The sequence below is a fragment of the Saimiri boliviensis genome, chromosome 16 (genome assembly GCF_048565385.1).
Source record: "Saimiri boliviensis isolate mSaiBol1 chromosome 16, mSaiBol1.pri, whole genome shotgun sequence".
In the NCBI taxonomy this organism is placed as follows: Eukaryota; Metazoa; Chordata; class Mammalia; order Primates; family Cebidae; genus Saimiri; species Saimiri boliviensis.
The window spans coordinates 65,877,851-65,896,590 of record NC_133464.1 but is presented as its reverse complement, the minus strand read 5'-3'; the positions used below and the strand labels follow the sequence as shown (position 1 = coordinate 65,896,590).

The following is an 18,740-nucleotide window of genomic DNA, read 5'->3' as shown; positions in this document are numbered from 1 at the left end:
CATCACGGGGGCAGTTACTCTCTTGCCATTCTTGTGATAGTGAGTTCTCATGATATTCGATGGCTTTATAAGAGACTTTTCCCCATTTTGCTCAGCACTTCTCCTTGCTGCTGTCATGTGAAGAAGGACATATTTGCTTCTCCTTCCACCATGAGTCCAAGTTTCTTGAGGCATCCCAAGTCACACTGAACTGTGAGTCTTTCCTTTACAAATTACTCAGCCTCAGGCATGTCTTTATTAGCAAAGAATGGACTAATATAACCACTTTTAAAATGGAGATATACCTATTTGAATTGACTTGAAGATGTGTCTGTGATACATAACTAAGTAAAATTTTTAAAAGATAAATTAAAAAATATATATGGTATAATCATATAAGAATATAAACAACTGTACTAATATACATCAGTGTGTATACCAGAAAGAAAAAGTTTAAAGCAATATACACTAAACAGAAAAAAAATTATGGAATGGGAGATTTTTATTTTTCATATTAATGTATTTCTGTAGGTTTGTATTTTGCAACCTTGTATTACACATGTCATTAGTAAAAAACTTTAAAGAGTAAAAACTGAATTAAAATTTTAAAAATAACTGCCATGTTAGGAAAATTTATTTTATGGTATTAAGGGTTAAAATTTAAGAGGAGCTTTGAAGGGCAGGGGGAGGTTAGGGCAGGAGACAGGCAATGTAATTAAGGGAATTAAAATAAGTGGTCGATAAGCTGAACTCTCAGCTGGGCAGTAGTAAACCAATCAACACTAAGTTGAAGGGTAACAGGAATGAGAAAATCATCTGAATATAAACATAAGAGAAGGTGTTTCATAGGGTACAACAGATCACTGTTCATCCATATAGTTCTGAGAAAAAGTAAAGGGGAATTTTTGAAAGAAGAAAATAAGTAGAAAAGAAGAAAAAATGCAAGGTTGAAAACTGGTGGGTAACAGTGAATAAAACAGTGCGCGCGCACACACACACACACACACACACACACACACACACACACACACTGGAGGAAAATACACAGAATTTATGAAGGGACTCATAACATATGGCTAATTTACCAAAAGCTAGTCAAGCTCAAAGTTATCTGACTCCAAACCCATTAACCTGAAATCCACTTTCTTGTTCTGAAATGCAGTCTGAACTTCAAACTGCAGTTTGTCTCCCCTTAAGCGGTTCAGCTAACTCACTTGAAAATCACCATTTTTCATTTTAGTCTGCATCACCATGCCTCAGAAACTTGCAGGAATCAGGGAAGCCAAAAGTGTTTCAGCTATTGGGATCTTCTCTCGAGTTTAGCAGGCTGGGTATGGTGACAAGAGTAAGTGGCATGCCTCAGTATAAAAAGTAAAACGATTGGCTCTACCATTTACAATCACAACCGCTACACCCTTCAGATTCTTAATCTGAAAAATGGGTATAATCTCAAAGAATTGTGGGATTCAAGTAACAAACAAATGATAGCTCAATGCCCGAGACACAGCAGACTCTCAATAAATATTTCTCAATGAACAAGTGAACCAGTGTGTTATGATACCATGTGGTGCCACTTTTGTGCACAAAAAGAAGGTATGGAAAAGGGTAGTATTCTAGTGAATTCTATCACTGTAGTAAGGTCAAGTAACTTCCTGTTATCATCCAAGTCTTCCATGTACTGCTTCCACTGCTGTAACTGCCCTTCATAAGCAAGTTTCTCAGGCATCTATAATCCCACCTCCAACTTTTAAAATTTAAGTCTAGACCTTTTGCCTTCTTTCTTTAGAACTATACATTCTGCGATGGTAAGGGTTGTATCTTTATACTTCATGGACAGGCATATAACCAACAAACCATGCAGAGGAGAAAACAAGTGTAAGCCTTCCTCAGGCCCAGACAGAATCCTCTGGTACCAACACCTATATGGTGGCAGTGAAGGTGATTCCAGATTCTCTGGAAATGTTGAAGCAAAAACATTTTGAGGACCTAGATGTGAACAGGCCTTTACATTGGATCCTTTTTACGTGAAGGATGTAATATTAAGCAATACCCTCTGAACTACAGTTTGTTAATTCAGGTCCTCAGATCCCAAAGGGATTCATGGATAGAATTCATGGAAGTACTTGAATTCAGATGGAAAAAAATAGATCTTTACTGTCACCAGTATCTAACAGAAATTTAGCATTTGCTTCAATTAGGAATTTAGGCAACAAATCTTGGCAGCATTAGCAATACTTACTATATCTATCTCCAACAGAAATCACAGACTATTTTCATATCTCATTGCAATTCTTATCTCAAAATATTATCTGTTTATCACCACTTTAAAATTAGTGATCATTATGTGCTCTGCTAGATATAGCACAATGTGTTAATGAAGAAGCATGTATATTACCATAATACAAATTCGTTTTAATAACTTAGTAACTATTTCAACATAATTGGCTCCTTGTCATTCCGTGTGTTTTATTTCATTCATTCACATACTTTACTCTGAGAAACAGTCCATAGACTTCAACAGACTACCAAAGATGTCCATAGCACTAAAAAGGTTAAGAAGCCCTGCTTCAAACTAGAATGCCCAATGATTCAAAGCATTATGCAGGTACAAATCCAACTGCTTAAAGCACTTTAACTATAAAGATGAAAACATTATTTGAGAATCTGCAATCATTCTGATGTGTAGGAGTTATTTATGTTGACCAAAAAGTTCTAAACTAATGGCCTGATTTACATAATAGAGCAGCCTATGTATGAAACAGTCCGGTTTGAGTTCTTGTTGTAACATTTTAGCACAGAGTTAAAAACATAAGTATTTCTATCAAGGTCTTGGCTTTGAAGTTTGTCTTGAATTTACTATCTGACCTTGGCCAAGTCAGTAACCCCAGCTAAGCCTCAGTTTTCTTATCTATAAAATGTTGAAAAATAATATCTCCTTTAAAGCATTATTAAGAGAATTAAATCATACACACAAAATACTAAATAATGGATATAAAGTATTTAGCACAGTATCAGACATAGTAAGTATGAAGTAACTTACATCAATATTATTGCTCTACTTTAAAAAGAAATTTTTTTTTTTAAATGAAGTCTTGCTTAGTCACCAGGTGGGTGTGCAGTGGTGCAATCTCGGTTCACTGCAACCTCCACCTTCCCAGTTCAAGCAATTTTCTCCTGCTTCAGCCTCCCAAATAGCTGGGATTACAGGCGTATGTCACCACACCCAGCTAATTTTCTTTTTTTTTTTTTTTTTTTTTTTTGGAGAGTCAGGGTTTCACCATGTTGGCCAGGATGGTCTCAATCGCTTGACCTCGTGATCTGACCGCCTCGACCTCCCAAAGTGCTGGACTATAGGCGTGAGCCACCATGCCCAGCCCTATTTTACTTATTAATGCCATTTAAGTAAGACTTTATATTGAGTCTTTAAGATGATTTCTTTAAAGTATTCTATAACTAAAAGACAAGAGAGCATGTTGCTTCAGAATAGAGACTCTAATGACAGACTGCCTGGGTTTAAATTTTTTTGTACCACTGTGTAGTACAAAAAAGAGTCTCAAATTTTTTTTACAAGCTCTGTGTCTCTGTGTAAGTTACTTAATTTCTCTGAGGTTTAGTTTTAGATCTGTAAAATAGGGAAAATAATATCTACACAATAGGGTTGTTATGTGGGTCAAATTAGTAACTACATGTGAAGCACATTAAAACATGCCTAGCACATGGTACTCTGTAATTACTAGCTATTATTATCAAGAGTAATTATGTAATAGTATCACATCAAGTTACACAGGACCTTTTCTTCCTCTTTAATCTGAATTTTAGTGAAAATTTCTTATAAATGAAGTGGAGTCAGCTACATTAATCATACTATTTACATGGTTGTATATGAAATCAATAAGAACGAGGCAGGGAATAAATTCAGCTACAATTATTTACAAGGAATTAGGAAGACGTCACTTCCTTTGGCTTTGTAACCAAGTTAAAGACTATAAAAGAAAGATTCTCTCTAGTTTGAAATGCTTCTTTTACAGCAACAGATCTATGAATTATAGAAATAAATATAATTTTGCTTTTATGCCTTTAAACAGGCACACAGAGGAGCCTCTGTGGCCCAGGCTGGGGCTCACCTTGGAGAAGGAGCCATGGAAATGCTGGGCTTGGTGACAACAGCAAGGACATTAGCGTCATGTAGCAGAGATGCACCTGTTTCCCAGCAGGGAACCAGCTTTGCTCCTTACGGGCAATTAGCAAGGTTTGACTTAATTTAAAACCTACACAAACCACTGATCTCTGAAAATATGACTGATGTTATTCTTTAACTGAGAGTAACAGTAAAACAATAATAATGATAATAACAAGCACTTCACTCCTCTCCATCTTTTAAGGTAACACAGAAAAACTATGAAGCATGTGAAAGTATTCTCACCATTATTTTATTTCAGTTTTTTACTTATGAGCTTTAAGAATTTAGGATCCTTTGCTGAATATATTAATCCTCCCAACATATAAGACAATGAATATTAAAGTCAAATTATGATACATACCCCAAGAATTCCATTATACTCTAAAATTAATACTCATCACCATCTCCAGGACTCACCAAAAATGCAAATGCTGGCTGGATCTCATTTTATTATAACAATTAAAAGGTTATTAAATCACTAGTGTTAAACGGTCAGCAGCAATAAACCTTTAGGTTTTCACAAGATGTACACAGAGGTCTCCCTTGGAGATTTAGTTTTCCAACTCATATGGCTGAAGGTCCATTCCCAGGAGGAAGAAAAAACAGGAAGCTTCTCCCATGAGTAGGAAAATAAAACGTGGCATACTCTGGGTTATAGTGACCAAAGATCATCGAGAAGTGGAAACTTTTACAGTAGAATCAGTGCAGATGTGATTATTAGAGGGCTCTGTGCTTTCTGCCAGTATTATTATTTCCAGCATCCTTTAATATTGTCAAAAGGGTTAACATTCAGCTGAGGGATTAATAGCTGCCCTAACAACAGAGCACATAGCTGGCTTTCAGCACAGCAAGGGGCTTTTCAAAACACCCCAAAGTAGATAGGCCTGGTCTTTAGTATTTGCAGCATGGGAGTTCAACTACACTGAGATACCTTCCAAGTCTCCCAATTATGAAGCTAGGTTCTCAACTCCACTCTGACCTGATTCTGCAGTGAAGCACCTCTACAATTCGGATTAAGACAAGATCTCTGATCTGGAACCTTTTGTCAAAGGAGCCTTGGAACAAGACTGATGGATGTGCCCTCTACCTCAAGAGGTAAGGGAAAGACAGGAGAGAAACCTAGAAATGTATATACACGTGTGCAGCTACATAGGTGGCACCTGGTGCAAAATGTTCCATGTGATCAAATTTCTTTCAGGCCCACTCAAAACAAAATACTTGCAGGGAAAGTAATCATAAAGAACACTTTACGGGTTGGAAATTCTCCTCTTATTTAATTAAAATCCTACATATCCTTAATCATTGTAGTTTAGCATTCATTCTAGTGAGAATAATCTTCCTAGAACACAAACATGGCCTGTTACTCGTCAGATTAAATGTCTTTGGTGGCTCCCCTGGGTCTATGGGCTAAAAAGTATTAGGAATACTTTGGGATGACAAATAAGACCTCTGGTTTGGCCCCCACCTACTTCTCTAGCTGCCTTTCTCTCTGGTTGCCAGGACCCCACATTTCTTGAAAGTCCCCAAATAATCTGTCATGCTCCTTCACATATCTCAGCCCTTACTGGCAACACCTCTGTGCCTAGAATGTTTTGTCTTTGTGGCAGTTTCAACAAATGCTTATTCATCTTTCCCAGCTCAGCTAAGGTCAGCTAACCTTGCAAAGCCTCTATCAACTTCCTTTTCCCAGGAGTGACCCACTGCTTTCCCTGGACTAACAGAATCCCCTGCACCACTCCTGCTCTTCTGGCTGCCATAGCACTTCACAGCACTGGTTTTTTCTAACAGCTTTATGGAATAATAGTTCAAACACAGTAAACTACACACTTTAAAGTTTACAATTTCATAAATTTTAATGGATATCCATACCTATGAAACCATCACCACAATCAAGATAATGAACACATTCACTACCTCTGTAAGTTTTCCATGCCCTTCTGTCATCTCTCGCTGTCACCCCTCCCTGCCCTTCCTCATCCCCAGGGAACCACTAATCTGCTTAGCATTAGCATTTTCTGAAGTTTGAAACATACAGAATCAAACAATATGCAGCCTTTTTATTTTTGCCTTGCTTCTTTCATACAACATAATTATACTGAGATTCATCCATGTTACATGAATCAATAGTTCATTACCTTTTACTGCTGAGTAGTTTCGGCATGAATAGGGCCATACTACAATGAATTTGTCTTTTCACCTGTTGATGGACGTATGAGTTATTTCAAGTTTTTGGTCATTACAAAGAACACTGCTATGAACATTCACATAAAAGTCTTGGTACAGACAGGTTTTCTTTCCTGCTGAGGAAACACTGAGGAATGGAAATACAGGCCATGTAGTAGGTATATGTTTAATTTTTTAAAAACTGCCAAACTATTTTCCAACAAGGCCAAAGCATTTTACATTACCACTAACAGTGTGTGAAAATTCCATTTCCTCCACATCTTCATCAACATTTGACATGGTTTGTCGCTTTAATTATAGACATTCTACTATGTCTATCATATTATCTCGCTGGGGTTTTAATTAGCATTTCCCTAATGATTAATCATGTTGAGAATCTTTTCACGTGCTTATTTACCACCCATAGTTCATATTTGGTGGAATATCTGTTCATTTCCCCAGTTTTTAGTAGGTTGTTTTCTTATTATTACATTTTGAGAGTAGTTTATATATTTTGAATGACAAATCAGATATATGATTTGTCATAATATTTGAAATATTTTCTCCCAATCTGTGGTTTATCTTTGCATTCTCTTAATACTATCTTTTGAAGGGCAGAAATTTTTAATTTTGATGACGTCTAATTCAGGAATTTGTTCTTCTATGAATTGCGCTTTCAGTGTCATATCTAAGAAATCTTTGTCTAATCCAATATCATAAAGATTATTTCCTATGTTTTCTTCCACAAGATTTATAGTTTTAGGTGTTACATACATGTTCATTTTGTATATATTTAAAAATATGGTTCAATGTTCATTTTTTGCTTATGGATATCCTGTTGTTTTGGCACTATTTGTTGAAAAACTGATCCTTTCTCCACTGAATTGCCCTTATACCTTGGTCTAAAATTCATAGTCTGTACACATGTGAATCTAATTTTGGCTCTCTCTTCTGTTCCAGGGGTCTATTTTTCTGCCATGTTGCCAGTCCCACACTCTTTTGATTACTATAGCTTTACAAGTCTTGAAATCAGGGAAATTTAATCCTTTAACCTTTTTCTTTTTAAAAATTGTTTTGACTATTCCATGTTCACTGCATTTGTTTTTTCCTTTTGAGACAGGATCGTACTCTCTCACCCAGACTGGAGTGCAGTGGTGCTGTCTCGGCTCACTGTAACCTCTACCTCTCAGGCTCAAATGATTCTCCTACCTCAGCCTCCCGAGTAGCTGGAATTACAGATGTACACCACTACCCCCTGCTAATTTTTGTAATTTTAGTATAGACAGGGTTTCATCATGTTGGCCAGGCTGGTCTCGAACTACTGACCTCAAATGATCCACCCGCCTTGGCTCTCAAAATGCTGGAATTACAGGCGTGAGCCACTACACTCAGCCTCATTGCATTTCTATATAACTTTTAAGATTCATCTTTTCAATTTAAAAACTGCTGGCATTTTGATTGGGGTTGTGGTGGATCTACAGATGAATTTGGGGAAAAATGACATCATAATAATATTGAGACTTTTTATCAAATACAAGCTTTAACTCTCCAATAATTTAGGTCTTTTAAAATTTCTCCCAACAACACTGGGAAAAATAAATGGCATTTTTATTTCAGTTTCTGACTGTTCATTGCTGGTATATGGTAACACAATTGATTTTTATATATGGATATTACACCCCAGAACCTTGCCAGAGGACACTGGAATTAAGAATTAAGATGAATATTTTGATGCCTAACGGGACAAAAGAAGTTGATCACAACAACCCATAGGAAAAGACATGCTGTGGAAACACATTTGCTCAGGAAAGAGGAGAAATAAAAGTATACCCTCACCCTCATCATTTATATTTCTACGCCTTTGGCCTAGATAGTTTGAGCCTTTAAGCCCATCAGCCAAGGGATATGGGGAAAATTCAAATATGTAACATCTATGGATTTACATATTTGTAAAAACAGTTTCTGAAATGTGAAACAGTATAGTCCCTTACCATAGAAGAGAAACTCAGGGGTCTAGTAACACTAATGCATCACCTTTCTTTAGGTCTTGATTCTTTTAGGTTGGTTTCTGTTTCTTTCCTTATCCAATTATGACAGGATTTCCTTAACAGGAAATGTAATCCTGACATTAGATTTCCTTAATCTAGTCCTGACATTTCAGAGACTTAAGCTGATGTATTTCTTCTATGTATTTACGTGTGTGTGTGTGTGTGTGTGTGTGTGTGTGTGTGTGTATCTTTTTACTCTGTCACCCAGGCTGGAGTGCAGTGGCGTGATTGTGGCTCACTGCAATCTCCATTTCCTGGGTTCAAGCAATTCTCCTGCCTCAGCTTCCTGAGTAGCTGAGATTATAGGTGCACACCACTACATCCAGCTTATTTTTGTATTTTTAGTAGAGACAGGGTTTCACCATGTTGGTCAGGCTGATCTCAAACTCCTCCAGTTGTATCTTTTAATTTTATTGGGGTTTTTTTAGAGACAGGTTCTTTCTCTCTCATCCAGGCTTGAATGCACTGGCAAAATCATGGACCACTGCAGCCTCAAACTGCTGGGCTCCAGAGATCCTCCTGCCTCAGCCTCCTGAGTAGCTGGGGCAACAGGTGCATGCTGCCACACCCAGCTAATTTTTTGTCATTATGTTGCTGAGTCTAGTTTCAAATTCCTGATCTCAAGTGTCCCTTCTACCATGGTCTTCCAAAGTGCTGGGATTCTATTTGTATTGTGAATGACTGGTCTTAGACTACTGACTCTAGAATCTACATATTAATATATGCCTCTATGACTAAATCTGCTTCTGTTCTTCTTGACCCTGCATCTGTAAATAAAATGCTTGCTTAACAATGCAGCATTTCCTGCTTGTTGCATTGATTCGCCACAATGGAAAACTCAGAGGTCACATGTTTCTCCATCCTTCAATTCACCAGAATTGTATCTGCTCAGGAGGAAAAAAAAAAAAAAAGATACCGTTTTCATAAACTCCAGAATACAAAACACTTCTCCATTCCACACAGAAAACCTGAAATCATGTTCCTAATTGAAAAGATTTTTGGTTAAACATGAGCTTTTTCAGCTTCTTCCACATCTCCACATGGCCATCACTGTCAGAACCATCATCTTTAAGTATGAATGACATGCTGTATGAAGGGCAGAGAGAAACAGACACCAGGAGAAAAACATACAGAATTAACATCAAAGAGCAAAATCTGGTCAAAATTCCCTAAACCTGCTTCTTGTCTCTCTAGGTTGGTGTCATAGTCATTCAGGAGGCCTCGGGCACTGCTTTAATCAGGGGCTCATGTACCTGTGAAGCTCTAACACCTCTCACTCCTGCATGCTCCCTCTCTCATTCTAAATAATCACTTGTGGGCCTTAACTTTCTTTCCCATAAAAAACTTCAATGTTTTTACAATTACAATACATGTTGACAGTATAAAATTAGAAAACCCAATTCAGCCTGGATAAGCAAACTAAAATCATCATTAAACCTAGTACTCAGAGACTACCACTCCTAACATTTGGTACATATTCTCCCACACTTTTCTCCTCTGTTACAACATTTTCAACAAAAACAAAATTATAAAATCATCCACAGTTGTTACCTAAGTTATAAAATAGGTAAAATGGCAAGAATACCTGTTGATTACTTTCTGGTATGATCTTAGCAAAATAAGTAAAACATTAGAGACAACTGGACCTTAAACCAAGCCACAAAATAATTATGATGTGAGACCTGAACTATCTCCAGCTAGCCCATGGTTTATTACCAAGGTGAGCAGAATTAACTAGCAAATGAAGAAGTTCCTTACTAACTGAAAATCAGAATACCATCACTCACCCAGGTCACACGAGACTGCTCAGTCCACAGACAGAGCTCTAAGCAGACTATAAATATATGTGGTTGACACATTGAGGGTGACATAGTGGAAAAGAGTTAAGGCTGAGTTGGTACTGGTGAGAAGAAAAAAAACATAAGTGCCAGAGGTCCAAAGAAAAAGGGCTGGGCATGGTGGCTCATGCCTATAATCCCAGCACTTGGGAGGCCAAGCCAGGCAGATCGCTTGAACCTAGGAATTTGAGATCAGCCTGGACAATATGGCAAAACCCCATCTCTACAAAAAATACAGAAATTAGTCAGGTGTGGTGGCTCGTGCCTATAGTTCCAGCTACTGAGAAGGCTGAGGTGGGAGGCTCACCTGAGCCTCAAGGGGGTCAAGGCTGTGGTGAGCAGGGATCACACCACTGCACTCCAGCCTGAGCGACAGAGGGAGACTCCGTCAAAAGAGAGGAGAGAGGTGGGTGGGGAGGGGAGGGGAGAGGAGGAAGAGAAAGAGATCTGCATGAATAGGGAGATGCAACACACCACTGGCCATTTTTATGTGCATCCATGTCTCTCACTGGACTGGGAGTTCTCAGCAGGTATCTTATTCCTCTCTTTTATCCCCAGTGCCTAGTACTTAGTAAGGATTTGCTCATTTAGGGGCTATCCCAGAAGCAGTTGAGCTGAAATTGGACAGGCAGAAACAAGTCTGCATTATGCATATCACAAAAAAGACGAAAATGACCTTTGCTAGTTATAACTGTCCCACTGTGATTTAGGTGAAAGCCATCCTGGATATGTCACAGGTAAATGTAAATAAGCAGGACATACTTGGGAGGCTGAGGTGGGAGGATCCATAGCGAGACCCCTGTCTCTCCAAAGAAAAAAAAAAAAAAAAAAAAAGCCAGATAATTTTAGGGATGTAAGTATCCTTAATCCAATTTCTTAACACAGACACATAATATTGATTTTCAAACTCCCAGTTGATTATTTTTCCCCTAAGACATACTGTTTCCAAGGTTAATATGTGTTTCAAATGATAAAAATGTATGGAGATAATTATATTAGAGACATGATGTGGTAGATTAATTGCAAAATGAACCCCAATTCTCTGTTCTCTTTGTATGCATTCCCTCTGATATCTCACTTTGCAACTTCTCCCATCAAGAGGTAGGGTCAATTTCCCCATCCTTTGAACTTGGATTAGCTTTGTGACTTGCTTTGCAAATAGGATACAGGGGAAGTGAAAGTGTGCCAGTTCTGAGACTAGGTCTTCAAAGGTCTTGTGAGCTTTCCCTCTCTCAGATCTCTGCCTACCACCAAGCTGGCCAGCTGGATGATAAGATACATGTGGTTGTGTGGCTTGGCCACCTCGTCACTCCAGCTGACAGTCAATCAACTACCAGACATGTGAGTGAGGGCACCCTCAACCAGCTGGCTCTGAGCCACTCTGCCATGTCAGCACAGATGCATGGCATTTCAGCAAAGAATTAGGGAGCTGCAAATTAAAGCCATAGTGAGGTATCAATACACACCTATCAGAGTGGTTAAAATTAAAAATGACAACTCCAAATGTTGGTCAGGATGCAGAGAAACAAAGTCACTTGTACATTGCAAGTGGGAATGCAAAATGGTACAACCACTATGGAAAGCATTTTAAAAGTTTCTTATAAAACTAAACATGCACTACCTACTAGTGTACTCTTGGTCATTTATTCCAAAAATGTATGACTTTTTTTCATCCAGCCAAACAAAAACCTACATTCAAACAAAAACCTGTACAGGAATGTCCATCACAACTTTATTCACAGTAGTCAAAAACTGGAAACAACACAGAAGTCTTTCAACAGACTGGCCAGGCACAGTGGCTTGCGCCTGTAATCCCAGCATTTTGGAAGACCAAGGCGGGCAGGTCACTTGAGAACAGGAGTTCAAAACCAGTCTGGCCAACATGAAACCTCAATGCTACTAAAAATATAAAAATTAGCCAGGTGTTGTGTTGTGCACCTGTAATCCCAGCTACTCAGGAGGCTGAGGCAGGAGAATTACTTGAAGCTGGGAGGCAGTGGTGGCAGTCAGCTGAGATCATGCCAGCCTGGGTGACAGAGCAAGACTTCATCTCAAAAACAAAACAAAACAGATAAACGTTTAAAAAACAGGATTACTCCTCAGCAATAAAATAGAACAAATTATTAATACACACAGTAATGTAAATAAATCTCCAGGTAGTTATGCTGAGTGGAAAAAAAAAGACAATCTCAAAAGGCTGAATATTGTGTTTATAAAACATTTTTGACATGACAAAATTATAGAAATGGAGAAAAGATCTGTTGCCAGGTCACAGACAGGAAGAACAAGAAGAGAGGGAGGTGGGTATGCATAGAAGGGCAGTGTGGGGATCATTATGGGGATGGAAATGTCCTGTATCTTGGCTTTTTCTACATCAGTATCTTGATTGTGATATTGCACTACAGTTTTGTAAGATAGACTATTTGGAGAAACTAAGTAAGTTACAAGGAATCTCTCTGCATTATTTCTTACAGCTGTGTAGGAATCTATATTGCAAAATAAGTATAATTTAAACCTATTACCTGAATGGCTTTGTGCAGGTTACTAATCCTCTCTAAGCTCTGGTTTCTTTATCCATAAAATGGGGGGAAATAGGACTTAATGAGGCTTACATTAGATGATTAAATGATGTTTACAGCATTCTCAGTGCATGATTAGTATTCAATGAATGTTATTGACAATATTTGTAGTAATATTAACAAGTAATCACGAATACACATAGTCATAAATTCATAAAGTTTATTTGATAAAGTCCTACCAGGTTTGGCGGGCATGGCAGCAAGGCAGACAGCAGTCTGAGCACAGGAAAGGAGGCTCTGTTTGCTCAAAGTCCAGAAAACTGAGAAAAACAGCTCTACCTTACAAACAGCTAGAGAATTAAACAGACAGGACGTGTCAGAAAGTTAAGTGAAAACCTGGCCTGGGAACTGATAAAACTGGTAAGTTTTTTCTTTTTTCTTTCTTTCTTTCTTTTTTTTTTTTTTTTTTTTTTTTTTTGAGACTGAGTCTTTGTCTGTCACCCAGGCCAGAATCCAGTGGTGCCATCAAGGCTAACTGTAACCTCCGCCTCCCAAGTTCAAGTGATTCTCCTGCCTCAGCATCCCAAATAGCTGGGGTTATAGGTGCACATCACACCTGGCTAATTTTTTGTATTTTTAGTGGAGACGGGGTTTTCAACATGTTGGCCATGCTGGTTTCAAACTCCTGACCTCGAGTGATCTGCCCACTTCAGCCTCCCAAAGTGCTGGGATTGCAGACATGAGCTACTGCTCCCAACTGCTGGAACTGATCAGTTTCTATAAATATATATATATATATATCCAAAGAGTCATCAAACTTTGGAGTTAAATTAGAACTTGATCTCACTGAACTTTTTAACCCCTCAGGCTATACTAAAGCAGTCTCTACAATATCTGATCAATAAAGGTGTTTTCTTAACTTCTAGTGATGAAGCCACTATCTTGCAGAGTAAAATGTAATTGTTAAACTCTAAATCAGATGACATTAAACTGCACATCAGAATCATTTGATAAACATCTTAAAAATGAGAGTTTAATGATTTTCAACAGCATGATTTTTTTTTTCATTACCTTGGAAAATTTCTCTTCAGTGTGGAGATACTGGCAACACTTAAAGATGCTGTATTTACTTATTGGATGACATCTTAATCCAGCCAGAGAACAGCATAATCAAGTTGCACCACAGTAGAGGATATCCACCCACCCATCCATTCATTTAACAAATAATTACTGAGCATCTTCTATGTGTTAAAACACCATATTAGATGCTGGAGCTACAACTATAAGCAAGAGTGGCATAGTCTCTGCCTTCCTAATACGTCTATCAAGAGAAGCAAATAATTGCTTAATTATCACAAAATTATGCACAATGGTGCGGATTAAAGAGGGGCTTTGGGAATGCAGAAACATCTATTTGTCTGAAAGGTTATCAACAATAAGACTCACTTTCCTATAGGAATACACTGAGAAAATACAGATCAACTCATTGTGTGTGTGTGTGTGTGTGTGTGTATGTGTGGCCACTTAGATAATGAAAAGAAATATCTCATTTGTCTGCCATCATCAAAGAATATTCTGGTCTAACTGCACTTTGTAGAAGGCTAGAATGTATCACCTTGTGCTAAAAGTTTATTTAACATTTGTAAAACCAAGTCCTTCTAAAATGCAACATTGGACACCGCCCTGAATCACTAAAATAGACAAATGATTGTAATTTACACTATTTTCAATGGCTCCTGGTAAACCTTATGAATGCTAGTACTCTTTATTTATACCAGGAAGACACGGAACTCTCTGAGGGATGTAGAGGAACAGATCCTTGCTGCATGCTGTTCCCTGCCATCTGTCCATGCCCTCCCTCGACTGCCTAGAACCCAGGGTGTGCATGTTTGCTCCCACACTAAACATTCCTGGATCAGGGATGCACTGTTTTCCTCCTTAGGGCCCATTGATTCCACCAGCACTTGTTCACACTGCCTGCCTCTGACATCATTCCTCCCTTATAACTTGCTCTCTTCAGCTAACTTGTTCTCCTCCTTGCATTTTATAAGCTGGAAGATAAATTAAAATTTCAGAGGGAATCCAAACAACAGCCATCATGTATAAATTTAAAGTAAAAGGACTCTTTGCCCAAAATGAAGCTTACATGCACAGAATTTGTGGAAAATATTTTCAGTGGGCCAAGAGCCATTGCATTTTCCTTACTTTACTTCCAGGATCACAAATATTCCAAAAGCATTAAAGTGGAAAAAAGAAAAGAAAAGAAAAGAAAACAAACAAGAACAAATGCCACCTGCCTGGCAGTGAGCATTATGTCAATTATCATTATCATTACACAAAATTTTCCCTAGAAGAAGCTCAAACATTCGTACTATTATCTTCCTTATTTTCCCCAAATTCCTGAGATATGAAAAAAGGCAAATAGAATTATTAATATTTTGAGAGGGAAGCTGAGACCACCAAGATTCTAAGTGAGCTCCCCAAAGTCACAGAAAGAGGCCTGAGGATCCTCCTGTCTTCCTGCCCTCATTCTCCTTCCAGGAGGAAATGCTCCCAGAGCAGAGATACCCACAAGATACCTAGTTTTCCTCTCAGGTATGGAAAAATTGAGGCGAGAGAATGCAAATTCCTCAGCACTGAAACCAGTGAAAATTTTTAATAGACATTTTCAATCTGAAGGAAACCACCTTTATTTCATACAAAAACACACAGAACCACCTAAGACCATAAGGAAAATACCCTCATGTTTCTAAATCACCACATGGACTCATCACCTTTCCAAACACCTTGAAATTACTTCAGATAAATGCAGTAACTCTCAGAGCATTTTTCATACAGAGAAAAACCACACTGTTCTGTGAGAGTATATAAAACTACCCACACACTTCCACAGAACAGAAATGACTCTGCATTAGCATGTTACAAATATCAACTCCCCGCCCACTATCCCTGGATGTCTGCTCACTTTTCTGCATGAGACTAGATTGTTTTCAGGATAATTTCATTCTCTTGGGGGAGGCCTTTCGCTGCTCTTCAACTGGAGGGATGGTAGGTCCTCTTTCTTTGCCTCTGCATCTGCTGAATCTACTCAGGATTCTTGGAATATAACATTTTTTAGTGCTCACCATGTTCTTGCTGCTTTAAGTCAAATCTGTATCTCCTTCTAGCTCCAATTAGTAAAGTATTACAAACTTTTACAGGAAAGGAATTGGAAACCTCATTCTAAGTAGTCAGCAGTAGAACAGGAAGAGAAAGAGCAACAAAAAGCAATTAAAAAAAAAGTGTGTCTCTCCTCTAGGGTCATGGTACCTCCTCCTGCAAATCTAATGCACATTCTCCTTGTCTGCTTTTTCTAAACCATATGTCCTATAAAACTGGACTTACCGGTACAAGGAGAAGGTTAATGTTTAATGTGCATGGGTGTATCTGAGATGGATAGGGCTGCTGAGATGTCTTGAGGGATAGCTCAGTGTTGGCAAACGTCTGAAGAATTCATCTGGCAACATCTCAAGTAAGTGGGAAACTCATAAATTAAAGCAGCTCAGGGGCAATTTAAACTTCATTACCCAAGTTGGTCTGGAGCTCTAGGAAGAATGTAAACTCAGTTTTCTGAGATAATTAGGGATAGGTAAACTAAGCTTCACATTCATATTTGAGTTTCTTATCAATTCTCTCACATACATAGTTAACTATGGGATAAAATTTGAATTTAACTCCTTATGATTGTCCCTCTATGTCTTTTAAGTGGTAGTCCTACTAAGCATTGTGCTAATTGAAACACTATATGGAAAGAAATGGAGAAGTACAGCCTAAGCCTCTAGTCTCCAGTAAATCTAAGCCAGTGGAATCCATTTTCACCAGATGGAAGGTAATAATCTGGGACAGGCACACACTCGGAACCCTAGAGTACTGAAAGGCACTCGTGGTAGCCACCTGTGGGAATTAGGCAAGACAAATGCAAAACAATGCTTATTCTACTTAAAGTCAGAATATACTTTTTAAAAAGAAAGTCTCGCTTTATATGAAGCCTCTGAAGTATTACAAGAAATATTTATGAAAATTTTCAGTATTTGTTCCTTAGAAAGGTATCGAAGGGATTCAATTGGTTCTCAGTTATTTCCTACTAATAGAGTTAATCAATGCAATGGATAGCCTAAAAAGGCAAACTGTATAGCTTATATATGGCAAATAAATTTACTTTCTTTATTACTGGTATATGATGCATGGAATCTTTTTCATATTTAACTGAATTCACCATTTTTGGAGAAGGTGAAAATCTTAAAGAATAATTTTATTCAACCTTCTTACTTTTCATCCAAGGGAAGCTGGGCTTAAAAAATGTTTCAGGCAATTACAGTTTGCTAAGCAGAAGAGCTAGGCCTTACCTTTGTCTGGGCTACTGTAACAGGATACCACAGATTAGGTGGCTTATAAACAATAGAAATCTATTTCTCACAGTTTGGGAGGCTGGAAAGCCCAACACCAAGGTGCCAGCAGATCTGGTGTCTGGTGACGGCCCATGCCCTCGCTCATCAACAGCTGTGTTCTTACCGCATTTGCACAGGGTGGAAGTGGGGTGAGGAAGTGTTCCTGGCTCTCTTACAAGGCAGTAAGCCCATTCATGAGAGCTCTGCCTTTGTGACCTTATCACCCGTGGATTAGGATTTCAACATATAAATTTTATGAGGACACAAATATTCAGTCTATAGCAGTTCTTTTTCTTTTTTGATACAGAGTCTCGCTCGGTCACCAGGTGCCAGGCTAGAGTGCAGTGGCACAATCTTGGCTCACTGCAACCTCCGCCTCCCAGGTTCAAGCAATTCTCCTACTTTAGCATCCCAAGTAGCTGGGACTACAGGTGCGTACCACCACTGCTAATTTTTGTATTTTTAGTAGAGACAGGGTTTCACCATGTTGGCCAGGATGGTCTTGATCTCTCGACCTCATGATGTGCCCACCTCGGCCTCCCAAAGTGCTAGGATTACAGGCGTGAGCCACCGTGCCTGGACCATAGCAGGTCTTAATCTGAACATTACAACTGACATCATGAAATGGAGCTAGGAGGACTCTATTCAAAACAAGCCTGAAAATCAACTATTTGCTTCAGTGTCTTCCCACTCCAACCCCAACCTTAGTTCAACCCTCAAGTCTCACTCACTTCCCAAAATACCAGAAAAGAATACCTCTGAGAACTTCCTAAGTACAATGTCATATTGCTTTAATGCTGCAACTTGAATAGGACTTCATGTCCTATTATCTTTCCATAGTAGTTGATTGACATTTCCCTGACAAAGTAAGCAATTAGCAATTTTGATCTAAAGAAAACATTACTGAAAATGTTGCTAGCCTAAAATAAGCAAAAAACTTTTAGGTTAATCACACTTGTGGAACAACATAACTTAAAAGTGTGAACACTATCTAGAAAAAGAGTTGCATGTATTATCACAGATATGTTAAGATTCATAGACAATTTGTATCCTAGACCTATGAGAATTTATCTGATTCCTGAAGAATCCCAAAGGAGATTCCACAGCTTTTTACAACATTCCCAGGTAGCACAGTTTAATGTTTGCCTCTCTCACCACCGACATAAAACACCTATTTAAAACCTGCCTACTGCAGCTTAACAGGCATAGGGTTTATTCTAATTTTGCCAAAATGAGGTCAGTGAAGATAAAACAGGGGATACAGTGCATTTTCGCTGTCACCCAGTATAGCTGAGTGACACTTAAGAGGCAAAGTCTACCTTGTTTTAATCGCAGTCACAACCCTGAAACATCTACAAAAACATATTCTAACAAAAAATTTAAATGATTGGAGACTTAGAGAAATCCTTAAGATGTTTGTGAAAGACAACTCTGCTTGAACAGAGGGCCTTATATTCTACAACGAAACATTCTCATAAAGGCAGCTAAGAAATGAGCCCACTTGTAAGAGCACAACCAGGAGCCAGGATAATTACGATGGAAACACTTTATTTCAAATCATGAAAAGAGTTACACTTGATTTTCTT

General features: G+C 38.3%; 1 protein-coding gene across 15 annotated transcripts in view; it reads right to left on the bottom strand.

The window, feature by feature from the left end:
• The window catches only part of ENOX1 (ecto-NOX disulfide-thiol exchanger 1), a 616,720-nt gene that overhangs the window by 575,929 nt on the left and 22,051 nt on the right, over nt 1–18,740 (bottom strand). The window lies entirely within an intron of this gene.